General features: G+C 35.5%; 2 long non-coding RNA genes across 5 annotated transcripts in view; both read right to left on the minus strand.

Annotated features, from left to right (window-relative positions):
* The window catches only part of LOC138819746 (uncharacterized), a 46,334-nt gene extending 44,860 nt beyond the window's left edge, over positions 1-1,474 (minus strand). For all 4 annotated transcript variants that reach the window (XR_011369600.1, XR_011369596.1, XR_011369601.1 and 1 more), the window contains exon 1: positions 1,301-1,474. This is a non-coding gene — a long non-coding RNA (uncharacterized lncRNA). The remainder of the gene's footprint in view (positions 1-1,300) is intronic.
* Positions 1,475-5,472: 3,998 nt separating this feature from the next.
* On the minus strand, positions 5,473-11,573 carry LOC138819747 (uncharacterized). The gene is made up of 3 exons (XR_011369603.1): positions 10,546-11,573; positions 8,150-8,267; positions 5,473-5,881 (listed from the first exon to the last, which is right to left on the minus strand). It is a non-coding gene; the product is annotated as an uncharacterized lncRNA (long non-coding RNA).
* Between the last annotated feature and the right edge of the window lie 1,494 nt (positions 11,574-13,067).

Below are 13,067 nucleotides of genomic sequence, written 5' to 3' on the forward strand. Positions count from 1 at the left end.
ATACTGGGGAAATTTGACCTTTCCAGATGGGGGAAGGACCATCCAAGGCAGGGCAACTTTCTTCACAGAGTAAACAGAGCCAGAGGTGGCCCCACCCTCTGCGGCATGGCAGCAGCAGCTCTCCATGCTGCAGGATGTTAAAAATAAATAAATTCAAAACTGGAGAGTAAGAGAAAAGTCCAGGACTAGATGCATTCACAGCTGAATTCTACAAGGCCTTTGAAGCAGAACTCAATTGATACTACTCCAACTCTTCAATACAAATGAAAGTTCACTACTAATCTCATTCTAGGAAGCCTGCACAACCCTCATTCTCAAAACAGACAGGGGATCATCAAAGAAACAGAACTCAAGACCCATTTCTCAGATGACCATTAATGCAAAACTACAAAATCCTGGCCAATCAACTTCAACAATTCATCAAAAAAATCATACACTATGATCAAACAGGATTCATTCCATGGATGCAAAGTTGGTTCAATATACACAAAACAATAAATGTAATACATCACATCAACAGGAGCAAGGATAAGAATTACATAGTAATCTCAATAGATGCAGAAAAAAGATTTGACAAGATCCAACACCACTTTATTAAGAAAGCTCTGCAGAAACTAGGAATCCATGGAATGAACATTCCTCAATATAAGAAAAGCTGTGTATGACAAACTTACATTATAACTTATACTATAACTAGTATTATACATAATGGCAAAAGTAAAGCCATTTCCTCAAATTTCAGGAAGGAGACAGATTGTCCACTCTCTCCATTCCTCTTCAGTATAATATTAGAATACCTAGCTAGAAAAATAAAACAAGATGCAAACTTTAAGGGGATCTAAATAGAAAAACTCTTCCTCTTAGTAGATGACATGATTTTGTATTTAAAGAATCCCCTAGACTCCACCCTCAAGTTATTCGAGCTGATCTGAAACTTTGGCAAAATGGCAAGGTATATAAATTAACCCTCAAAATTCCGTGGCTTTTCTGTATGCCAACAATGAGAGTAACCCTATATCCTCAAATAGTTATACTTTCTTTCTGTTAAAGCAATCAAACTCCTCTCATTGCTCTTTTGGAAACATGTAGTATATATTTCCGTAGTCAGTCTACCATGAACACTACAAGTTACTTCTACTGAATTATTAATCTCTACATACGGAGCAATATTTTTCCATCTCTCCATTCCCATTCCTAACTTCTATTTCTTATAAAATCACTGTTCTATTCTCAATTTCTGAACATTTAAGTCCTACCACGAGTGAGATTATGCACATTTGCTTTTTTGTTCCTGCCTTACCTCACTTAACATGATTTCCAAAGGTCACAGTAATGTCAGCATCAAAGGCCAACACTGTTCCAACCACAATAGAAAACAGTTCTATTCGACGTTCTAAGTAGGTGAGTGACTAGTGTCCCTCCATAGAAAACAGTCACAGCTTCTGGTTCTAAACCTTTGAAAGGCAACTGTAGCCAGAGAATAGGATGAATTAAGCAGTAAATAAAATTTAAAATCCCTACCTAAGTCCTAAGTAACATATTAACCTCAGATTCCTAATTAGAAAATGCATGGCTTGCAATAAAAGCATTTGCTATTAATGAATGTAAATTATGCAACCAGTTTAATAATGTTTAACTATTGAAACTAATATTGAAACATTTGTTTGCCCTCTTTCTTCACAAGTTAATAAAAAACCAAGTAAATTAGAGCACTGTGACGTATCTCAATTGAAGAAAGAAAATCCTTCCTTTTAGAATGACTAATGAAACTTGAATTAAAATCAACCTCAAAGAAATTATGAGTGAAGGGGCTGGGAAGGTGGCTCAGTGGTAGAGCACTTGCCTTGCATTCATGAGGCCCTGTGTTCGATTCCTCAGCACCACATAAGCAAAAAGAAAAAAGCCGGAAGTGGCACTGTGGCTCAAGTGGTAGAGCAGTAGCCTTGAACTGAAGAGTTGAGGGACAGCGTCCAGGCCCAGAGTTCAGGTCCCATGACCGGACCCTCTCCTCCCCCCCAAAAGAAATTATGAGTGAAAACTATTGTCTACACTACTCTAGAAGACAAAGCCAATTTCAGTGTAGAACTTTTCTGGCATACAACAAATTCTTACAGTCTCACTGAATTATTTCACTACTATAATATCCTAGGTGTTACATATAGAAGGCACATAGGATGCGTATACAAATAAGAGATGGTGTTAATAGTCCTGTAGTTAGACTTTTCTTCATGTATCCCATTTCAAACACATCTATCCTCAAAACCTTACCCATGGCTGCACATTGGTGGATATCCATAAAGTAGGCAAATAGCTCTCAAGAAAATTCCACAGCAAAGTCAGACTATGCTCAAGAAAACTCTTAAAACTCATTTTAATAATATTTTTTTTTCATTTCTCCTCAGTACTATTTCCAAGTTCCTTCCAAAATTTTCCCTTGTCCTTTGATTGTCACCTAATTAAAACTATTAGTTAATGCACCTAATTCTACGTTTACGAGCCTATAATCATAAATTTAGAAGAGATGTTATAGATGTTCAATACATTTTCCTAAAATTGAACTACACACTATGGAAGCAATAATATCAGGGAAATCTCTAATCTTTTGCCAACCTAATTACTTCCTCAATGTTCTAGTGTCACTATTTTGAAAGAGCTATATAATCCATTCCCTGAGAGCTTCTATCTACTGATTGAATCTTGCCATTTGAAGCAGATATCGTGTTCTATAACTTTGTTTTCCTAGAGTTTCAGAAAACATAAAATTTTAGCTTCGTTTCCTATAGCACAATAGGAAATTTCTTCCTATCTTGATTTCATTCCTCTGAATATTCTGAGACAACCTTATACTTCTTCACTAAAAGCTATTGTTGGGTTGAAACTGATGCCATCCCTTTCACCTATTAGACTCATTTTTGTAACTTGAGTGCACATTTACTGTATGGGTAAGCCCAGGATATTTTTGATACTTGGTGCTAAGTAAAATTATTCTGCTCCACAGTGAGTGAGATAGTTAACAGTTCTAAATAGAGAATATAACATTTACCTCTACAAAATTTAGTCATTTCATCCTGTTCAAATTTCTTGAAATTCAAATTCCGTAATCCAGCATTAAAAATATAAGTAAGTCACTATTTAAACTTACGGAGTTAGATTTGCATAAATAGGTAAAACATTCATGTGTGTGTGTGTGTGTGTGTGTGTGTGTGTGTGTGTGTGTGTGTGTGTGTGTGTGTGTGTGTGTGTGTGTGTTTTAGAAAACATTGGTTTTCTGTGGTTTTTGCCTTTTCTAAAAGTCCATTATGTATGTCTAAAAATACTATTTTAAAAATACAATAATAAGTAGCTTTCAACTGCTATGGATCTTAATATTAAGACTCTATTAGCCTTTGAAATTCTAAATTTAGTCACATATTGTTAATCTAACAAAACTATGTACACCTTCTTTGGAATTAATCTATGAATTAGCAGAGTATGTCAACATATATAGAAATAAAATTAGTTCTATTATTCACTTCATCATGTAAATCATATTAATGATTACAATGTCATGTGCAATTTCAGAAGACACATGATTTTTGGTAAGATTCTAGAAGTCATTGATAAATACTCAACAACCAGCATAAAGTCTTCATGCTCTGTGCCAAGCAAGTAAGGTCTAGTTAAAGTGTGATGGGAAGAGTCAGAGTACAATATATCCTAAAGCCATCCACAGCAATTCAGAGCCAGTAAGTCCCCCAAGATTATTCATTTTTTTTGGTGGGGGGAATCTGGTCATGGGGCCTGAACTCTAGGCCTGGGCACTGTCCCTCAGCTCTTCAGCTCAAGGCTAGCACTCTACCACTTGAGCCACAGCGCCACTTCTGGCTTTTTTCTTTTTGCTTATGTAGTGCTGAGGAATCGAACCCAGGGCCTCATGCATGCAAGGCAAGTGCTCTACCACTGAGCCACCTTCCCAGCCCAAGAATATTCATTTTTTATGTCTTAAAAATAACCTGAATTTCAATGGCTTTGCAGTATCCCACTGTATTTGATTTCAACTAGAATTTATGCCTGAAAACTCTTAACTTCTAATGTTAAAACATGTTAGTTTTATGTACCCAAACATTTTCTTAGTGCTCCAAATGAGGAGTTCTGGTCCTCTGACCTACCCCATGAAAAACATTGTGTGGTCAAATAAGCAGAAAATCTATTCCTTTTGGGTATCTATAATCCTCTTTGTCTATAATCCTCATTAGCTTTCTGTTTAAGATGGGTAGAACATTCCTTAACTCACCTAACCATATTAACTTTCCACAGGCTACCCTCAACATTTATTAACATTTCACTGACCTACAGAAACGTGGGGAAATTTTTACTTCTTTTCTTTAGTTATACATTTATCCCAGTACTATTCCATAGAGCTTTGTATTTCATATTTTAAATTTGTCCAGATTTGTGAAGAAATCCCTCCTCTTCCTTTAAGACCCTCTAAAGGTTAGATGCACATACTATTTCTTTTCTAAAAGAAGTTGGCAATATAGGTGGGAAAAAGAAAGTTTAGTGATAATCCTTATCATCTGAGACACTGAAGATCTTTAATTACTTGGATCTTTCTAACATATTCAGAGAGACTCAGAAAAGACATCAAAACAAAGAGGAGTCACCAATACTTTCTGGAAGTCCCTTAAAAGCACTAAAACCCTCATTTCTGTTTGGCTAAGAAAAATTCCCTTTCTCATTACCTAAAATGCTTGACCAACCTTACCTCTCTGAAATGAGGGTTTTCCCCCCCTTTTATTAAAAAAAAAACAGTCTGTTACAGATTATTTTGTTTTATTATTTGTAGTTTTTTCCTAGCTGTTCTGAAAGAAAAGGAATTTCCAAAACCATAGAGAGCTAATGCTATTTTTTCAGAAGTACACAGCAAAGAAGAATGAGTTTATAAATAAAAAAAATGTTTTGACAGGACATGTGACTTCAAATTCCAGACTTGTTTAGAGCTTGTACAAAGTTTTTGATAGACTGATAGAATCAAAAGATGGTAAAATTCTTTAAATGACTCTATGTGTGAAAGGATCCATTTGAGAAAATAATCATAGGTTAGCTGAAGAGAGGGAAGGAACAAATATCGAGAGTTCTTTTGGACTTTACCCTGAAGCAAGCCAAGTAAAACGAAATGTTTAATGAAATCTGTCTAAATCCAACCAACACATGCAGAAAAATGCCAAGAGGTCACTCACCCGGGGATACTACTAATGGTGGGACAAGTAAAGCAAAGGATGGACTTAATTCTGGGGTGATTTGAATCATAGCCACAATTAAAGCTTCAGTACCATGTCAAATACATTTCAACACTTTAAAATCCTTTGCTTGCATAAAGGTTTTCAAGTCAACTAATGACTAATGACTACGTGGAACAAAAGCAATGTATGAGAATTGCAATTATCACAACAACAAAGGAAAGAAAGCATAGGTGATATTAATGACCCACTGTATAGAACTCACATTAATTTATCTCCATGAGTAAATGAAATAACTTCTTAAATGTGACTCCCTGCCAACATTCAAGCTCAATGCAATCGATCTTTCACACTGTAACCAGAGGAACCTTACAAACCTCATCATGGTTATTTCCCTACCTAAATAATGTCACTAGCATCCTGCTTCTCCAGAACTAAACTACAAATCACTGGTTTAACCTGAAAATCCTTCCCAGTTTCCCTTTGTCCCACCCTCTTCAGCTACATCATTTGCCCTAACTTCTCCATCCTCACCCCATTTCCACAATTTATCCAGAGCTCCACACATAATACACTTCTTAATTTTTTCATACCTGAACCATTTCATCAGCTTTCTCTCTTCTTGGATTGCCTTCCCTTCATTGCATCCCTTAGGAAATGATCTGTTGATCAAATTTATGTTCAAAGATCATTATCTCTTTAGAGGTCTTCTTTGCTCCCCTAGGTCAAATTAATGTTGATCTTCTTGTACCCACAGGAACCCCTTACAATAGATAATAAATTCTAACACATGAACATTATTAAGAAATGATTTTCTAGACATAGTTTTACTCAATTAAATCCTAACAATAACCTCATGAGGCTGGTACTATGATTATTATCATCAATTTTCAAATAAGACAGTCTGAGATATACAGACACTGAGTGTTCTAGATGAGGTCATTCAAGCATTCGCTGACAAACACAAATTTGGATACAGTTGGTCTGTCCCATTTACAGATTATCCCACAGTTCCATCGCTTGAGGTTCTCCTGGGATCAAGCTAAAAAGAGAATCCAGGGCTTTGTTTGACTAGAGGTTCCATGAGGCAGGAGTCAACTTCCATAGGAAGCCTCAAAATCAGGGGGAAAAAAGCAGATCCATGTTCTAAAATGGGCGATTAAGTCAAGCAAACCAAAAAGATAAGATTTCACAAGCCCTCAAATAAAGAGCAAATACAAATGTCAGAAACTGGGCTCTGAAATAAATAAAAAGTGAGAATAAGTCTGGTTCCATAAGCAGGGTAATTTCTAACTCCTTATGTCCTGAAAAATGAGTTAGGAGTTCTCCCTTAGAGGAAGTAGAAATAAATCTATCCATGTGCTTCAAAGTGTCAGAAAACTATAAACTCCCCCTTCAAAGCTTCTTCACTTCCCTGTTCAGGATAGAGGAGGTCAAATTTTGAACAGCTCCTCACTGGCCTGGGCAAGGTTCTCTCCCATCTGAACAGCACATTCCCCATACAGCAAAACAAGAACCACAGTCATTTATTTATAAATCATAGACTACTCAATTTTAAGTTTTCTGTGCATGATGCTGGGATTAACTTCTTGTAATTGCTAAACAAGCACTCAATACTGAGCCAAGTCCCTAGCCCTCATTTATAACTTTTATCAGCTTGCTATTTGTCTTAATTGGCACTGCATTTCAGGTCAAATTTCACCAAATTTCTTCAGCAATATCCTTGTTCCCTCTGGCACCCTATTCTGCAAATTGCATTTTTCTTCACAGATTTAGTGGAAAAGGAACACATTTTTTAGGACCCTACTCAAATGCATTTTTCTTCATGAATTGTTACTTTTTCAACTTTACTGAAAGTAAGCTGATTCTCTCAAATTCCTATACACATTCTTTGTACCAATTAAAGGTATTCTCTGTATTTTTTATGTCAATAGCCATGATTGATGATTCTATTCCCAGTGCAACTACCACTAATACTAGAATCTATCTCTTTTTTTCCTGTGCTAGAACTGAGTTTCAACTCATGGCTTGGAATTCTCAAGTTCTCAGTTGACCATACCTTCACTTCCAACATTTTTCTGATTAGTTGAAGGTAAGAATCTCACTGATTTTACTACTCCAAACCCCATGATTCTTAAACTGAGCCTCTTGAGCAGCTAAGCTTATACATGTGAGCCCCCAGAACCTGGGTTCACTTCTTAAGAATATGCTATGGGGGCTGGGACGGTGGCTCAGTGGTAGAGCGCTTGCCTCCATGCATGAGGTGCTGGATTCGACTCCTAAGCACCACATAAGCAAAAAGAAAAAAGCTGGAAGTGGTGCTGTGGCTCAAATGGTAGAGCACTAGCCTTGAGCTGAAGAGCTGAGGGACAGCAATCCAGGCCCCAAGTTCAGGCCCCACAATCAGAACACCCCCCATCCCCCCCAATAAAAAGAATGTGCTATGTGCCTTTACATATAGTCACTTATTCAGCAACCTGAAATGCAGTTGTTGTTTCATGTCAGTAAATAAGAATAACTTTGAAAAACTATGAAATAATCTTTTGCTGAAAAGACATATTCTTTTTTTTGGGGGGGGGTCCGGTCATGGGCCTGAACTCTGGGCCTGGACGCTGTCCCTTAGCTCTTCAGGTCAAGGCTAGCGCTCTACCACTTGAGCCACAGCTCCACTTCAAGCCTTTTTCTTTTTGCTTATGTGGTGCTGAGGAATTGAGCCCAAGGCCTCAAGCATGCAAGGCAAGCGCTCTACCACTGAGCCACCTTCCCAGGCCTGAAAAGTCATATTCTTATCCTTATTTTATAAACAAGAAAACTAAGATACTAAATTATTGACAATCTTGTCAAGTTGACACAGCAGTTAGCCGTAGAGATGTGAAGTGACTCCAGGCCTGATTTCTACATACAGTTATACTTACTGTGTGCTGACTCACTTTTCTTGTCTCCATGTAATAAGGCTAATATCATGTGAACATGGACTGAAAGCAGAACAAATTATAATCAGTAGAAAATGAGTCTCTCTTCTGAGCTGAGGCATTTTAGAGTACAACCCTGGAAACCACAAAAGAGAGAGCCTGGATCTAAAAAACACATTACACAATGCAGATGTGTTTTACATCAGACCTTCAGAAAGCAAAAGACAAACCAGCGATGATCCCTTAGTTCTCTAATTTGTTTTTCTTGTTGTCAATGCTGCTATAATAGAGACTCTCAAACCTAGTTTCTCAACTCTAACTCTACTCCAACTTCTCATTCAACATTTCAGAGTATTTTTCAGCTAAAACAGGCAGAAGAAAGAAGAGAAGGAAATGAATACAGTAAAGGCTACTAGCTTCTTCACATGGAAATAAAACAACAGTGAAGCAATCAGATAGAATATGTGAGGAACTCATGGAGAACCTCACAAATCCTATAGTACCTCAGGTGTAATCTCAGATTCCACAAGATCATCTCAGAGTAAGAGAAGAGGACTGAATGCAAACAAGTTATGCAGTTGTCTTACTCCAACAAAAATCTTTTCTAGTCTTTCTACCTATACTACATTTACATATTAGTTTCATTTCCTGTGTATCAGGAAATCTTGTCTAACATTGGAATACAGAGACTAACATTGGAATACAGACTCTAACATTGGAATACAGGAGTCAGAATAGCTTTTAGAAACAGCACAAATTCATTCATGGCCTTCTTTATTTCAGTTTCTATAATAGTAGGCATTATCCTCTCTACTGCCTTTCCTATGCATTGGTCATAATACATACACTCTTTCCAATACTATTAAATTTAGAAATATTAAATGTGTTTTCCTCCCTCCAAGCAAATTCACCATGGCAATTTACACTACTCACAAAAACCCAAATATATACACATTAGTTAATGGCAGTATTTCTCACAATGGTGAAAAACTAGAAACCTCAGTGTTCCACACTAGTTTTATTATTGTATTTTCTATAAAAGATTATTTCATAGTGTTTTTAAAGTGATTCTTCTTTACAGACATGAGACAACCACATTTCAGGCTTGTGAGTAAAATTGTAAATTACAAACATCTGTATTTTGATTCTATTTATGTGTGTGTTTGTATATATGTCTGAGGACTATTTTGTGTATGGAAATAAAGAAGGCATAAAAATCTGCTTCAGAATTTTAACAGTTCTTTATTATTGATAGGTTTTGAGATGCACTTCACTTCTATACACTTCTGTGTTGCTTCTGTTTTAAATGTTCATATATCTTTGTGTATATATATATATATATATATATATATATATATATATATAAAGGATTTTATATATATATATATATATATATATATATGATTAGAGATATACCTTAATGACAGTGCTTATCTAGCATGCTTAAGATACCAGGTTCAATATCCACTAGCACAAAAATCACAAATGTAATACAGATTCATATTGGGAAAATGTTTAAGCTGTATCTTAACTGCCACCTTCCAGCACACCAAAATTTCATTCAATGGATACACAAAGTGAAATAAACTAAGGTTAGCAATTTAGTTTACAGAGATCATTTCTACCTAGTTTCTATAATCAGAATGTTGCCTGTTATTACTCAATCTATGATGAAAATAATGAGGTTTCAAAAGTACATTCAGAGTTAATTCTTTCACTTCAGATTTCAACATTAAACCATCAAGGTAGATTCTATATATAGACCATAATTCCAATGAAATCTTGGGTAAAAATCTTGTTGCAGAATGAGTTCCTAAGTGATAATGGTTTTCTCTTTCTGACCACATTTCCAATTTATGAAGTCATAAATGTAACAGTACCAGAAATCTTACTGGCTGTCAAATAAAGAAAAAATAAGAGAGGCTCTAAACTATATTTGTTAACACACCAAGCAGTATATCAGACAAGATATTGTAAAATAAGATCTATACTTTAAGCCTCTTTTACCAGTTAAATGATTTTTTTCAAATAAGAAAGTAATAGACAAAATACACCATCAAGTTTTCTATTTTAAAATCTAACCACCAGAATTTACCAACTAAGATTGAAAAATAGGAGAATAAACAGGAAAATGTTCTAAAATCCTATTGGAACAATAACCTGTGATATCACGGGTTATTCCACCAGAGTATGAATGAAGTTTTATTTTAGGGCTAGCCCATCCATTAAACAGATGCTACATTAAACTTAAAGTTGCTTAATAACAAAGTATTTGTGTCATTGGCTATTCTGGTTAAATACACACTATGTTCATTATGGTTAAAACAATAAATCTTAATTTGTACTTTAAGTCATAGTTCAGTTGGTTGCATAGCTATTCAGGAATGCTCTCATTCATCTAAATGGTGACTTACAGAGACAGGATTCTTCCATATTGCAGTTTAACATTTGGAATATGTAGTTTCCAAGGTTGCCACAGAACAGATGCTGGGGAATAAAATACAGGATTTTATGGATTGAGCTGGAAATTGCATATACCATTTACAACTATGTGCTGTTTTCTAGAATTTAACCATATTATTTTACCTTGCTCCAAGAAAGGATTGAAAATATAGTTTATGTACCTAGGAAGACAAAATGGATTTGTGAACATGAGGAATGCTGCTGTAGTTTGATGTTAACTGTTCTTTTTATCTTTGTAGAACATATTAGATACTATGGTAATTTCTTTCCTTTTCTGTATGCCTCAAACTCATGTGGCAAAGGAACACTCACTGCTCTAAAGTATAGACCTAAAAGTTATCTCCAGCTTCTCCCTTTCCTCAGTGCTCCCACAGTCATCAACATTCCCGTGGCTCATTTTTTTCAGCCTATTCCTTTATCACCAGCACCACCAGCTCACGTGTTCAACTAGCCTCTCCTGGAAAGAAATCTCTGCCTCCACTCTGACCTCAACCACAATTTTCCCACCCCATCCATTGTCACTTCCACCAATGCAGAAACAATAACAAATCTTTCTTATCCTAAGACATATTACCACTCTCCTTACCTTTACACTTCAGTAGGTTTACTTCAAGCTCTATAAACTGAGACAACTAACTTTTTGATCCTTTTGCTCAATATTATAGTTTAACCAGTTGTATTATATTCTGACTCCAGGACGTCTTTACTGTCTATATTTTGCTGCACCCTACTTTCCAGACTCTTGTTCTCTATTACTTAAACATATGCTTCTGTGGCAGAAAAACAAACATTTTATTCTGCTGAAAATTTTCAGACTATTTTCTTCTAGTTTCAGGGAATAACCAATAAATTCTCATCATCTAAATCACCTATCTCCATAATGGCACATCAGAATTTCTTGATCCTAACTGTAAGTTGGTACTTACTGTTGAGCCTTCCTCTATGGTCACATTCTCCTTATTCTCCCCAACTTCTAGTAACTACAATTCTATTCTCAACTATGACATCAGCTTGGATAGGGTGGGGAAGTGAGGGTGGGGACGTTTTTTCTTTTCATCTTCTCATGACAGTTAACATGATATACTGAGTTTTATTTTAGAAAGGTATATTGTTTTGACTAATAAACCAAAATTAATAAAAAGATAATAATGATAATAACAGTGATTTGAAGAACAAAACTAAAAAATCAGTGGCTTGACAGAAGTTTGTTTCTTCTCTCCTAAAGTCCAAATTAGGTATTCATGATAGTCAAGCAGCTCTTCTCTTGATGTAGGAATACAGATTCTGCCACGGATTCTGCTTAACTTTGATATTTGGCTTCCAGTGTCACTAGTGCAAGAAGAGAAAGGATAATGATTAGGAGAGTTTTGTAGATGAGGCCTGAAAATAGCACATATCATGGGACTGACAATATTACATGGCTAGAACTCTTTTACATGGCTACACATAAAAATCAAAGTAGGGTGTGAACTCAAAGGATACTGGATCTGAAAAATAGCTTTCCTTTAACTATTTTCCTATCACTCCAGCTCCTTCCTCCTCTGCATATTTCTAGTATTTTCTAGAACCTTCCTGATATGCTGCATCAAACTCTGAACTGGACTCTGTTAAATATCTCACAATATCTCCTACAACTACAAAACTGCTCTGCACACTAAATGAGTTCCTTACATATGGACTAAGGAGACAAACAATAATCTCTTAGGAGCTATTAAAGTATATATAGGCATTTCTTCATATTCTAAGTGGTCCCAGACTTCTAGAAATAGAGAGTTTGGCTCTACACATTTTATTATTCCTTTCCTTGCCATACAGATATACACTTGCAATATTTTAAAATATGAAATGCTTTAGCAATTTGTTTGTCATCCTTATACAGTAGACATGCTAATCTCTGCATCATTTTGATCTTAGTATACAGTATATGTTGCTGTAGCAAGTAGTTGATATTGCTTTCTATTGCCTTCAGCATGTTGATGCTCTAGCCAGCCCTTCTTTACTGTTTCTACAATATGCAGCAATGGGTTCTACAACATATACAATCAAATAAATACAATCTCTAACAAATGTAATTATTCCATATTATATATTACATTGTTATATATTAATGTAATTACTAACATATATTTGATTATAGTTTACAAGAGAATAAATAAATGCGAAATTGTTCATGCTGTGGCCCCTGGGAGCACTTGTTCACTTTGCAGATGCCCATCCCTAAAATAATATAAACTTGTCTTCTTTCCTCTCTTCCTACCATTACCATGTGTTCATTGAAGAGTATTTAATAAATGAAGTCATCTAAGAATTCTAACCAAATCTACAATTTTATCAGCAATTCACCTTTATATTATCCCAATAAATCAAGACAGAAAGAGATGAAGAAGAAGAAATTAGAGAGCTAAAGAAGTCTTAAAAGTGTGGTGGATATTAAAGCAGACAGTTGTGACAGAGCTATGATAGACTTTTCAAT

Source organism: Dipodomys merriami, unplaced genomic scaffold (assembly GCF_024711535.1).
Source record: "Dipodomys merriami isolate MVZ:Mamm:240054 unplaced genomic scaffold, mDipMer1.0.p SCAF_813, whole genome shotgun sequence".
Classification (NCBI taxonomy): domain Eukaryota; kingdom Metazoa; phylum Chordata; class Mammalia; order Rodentia; family Heteromyidae; genus Dipodomys; species Dipodomys merriami.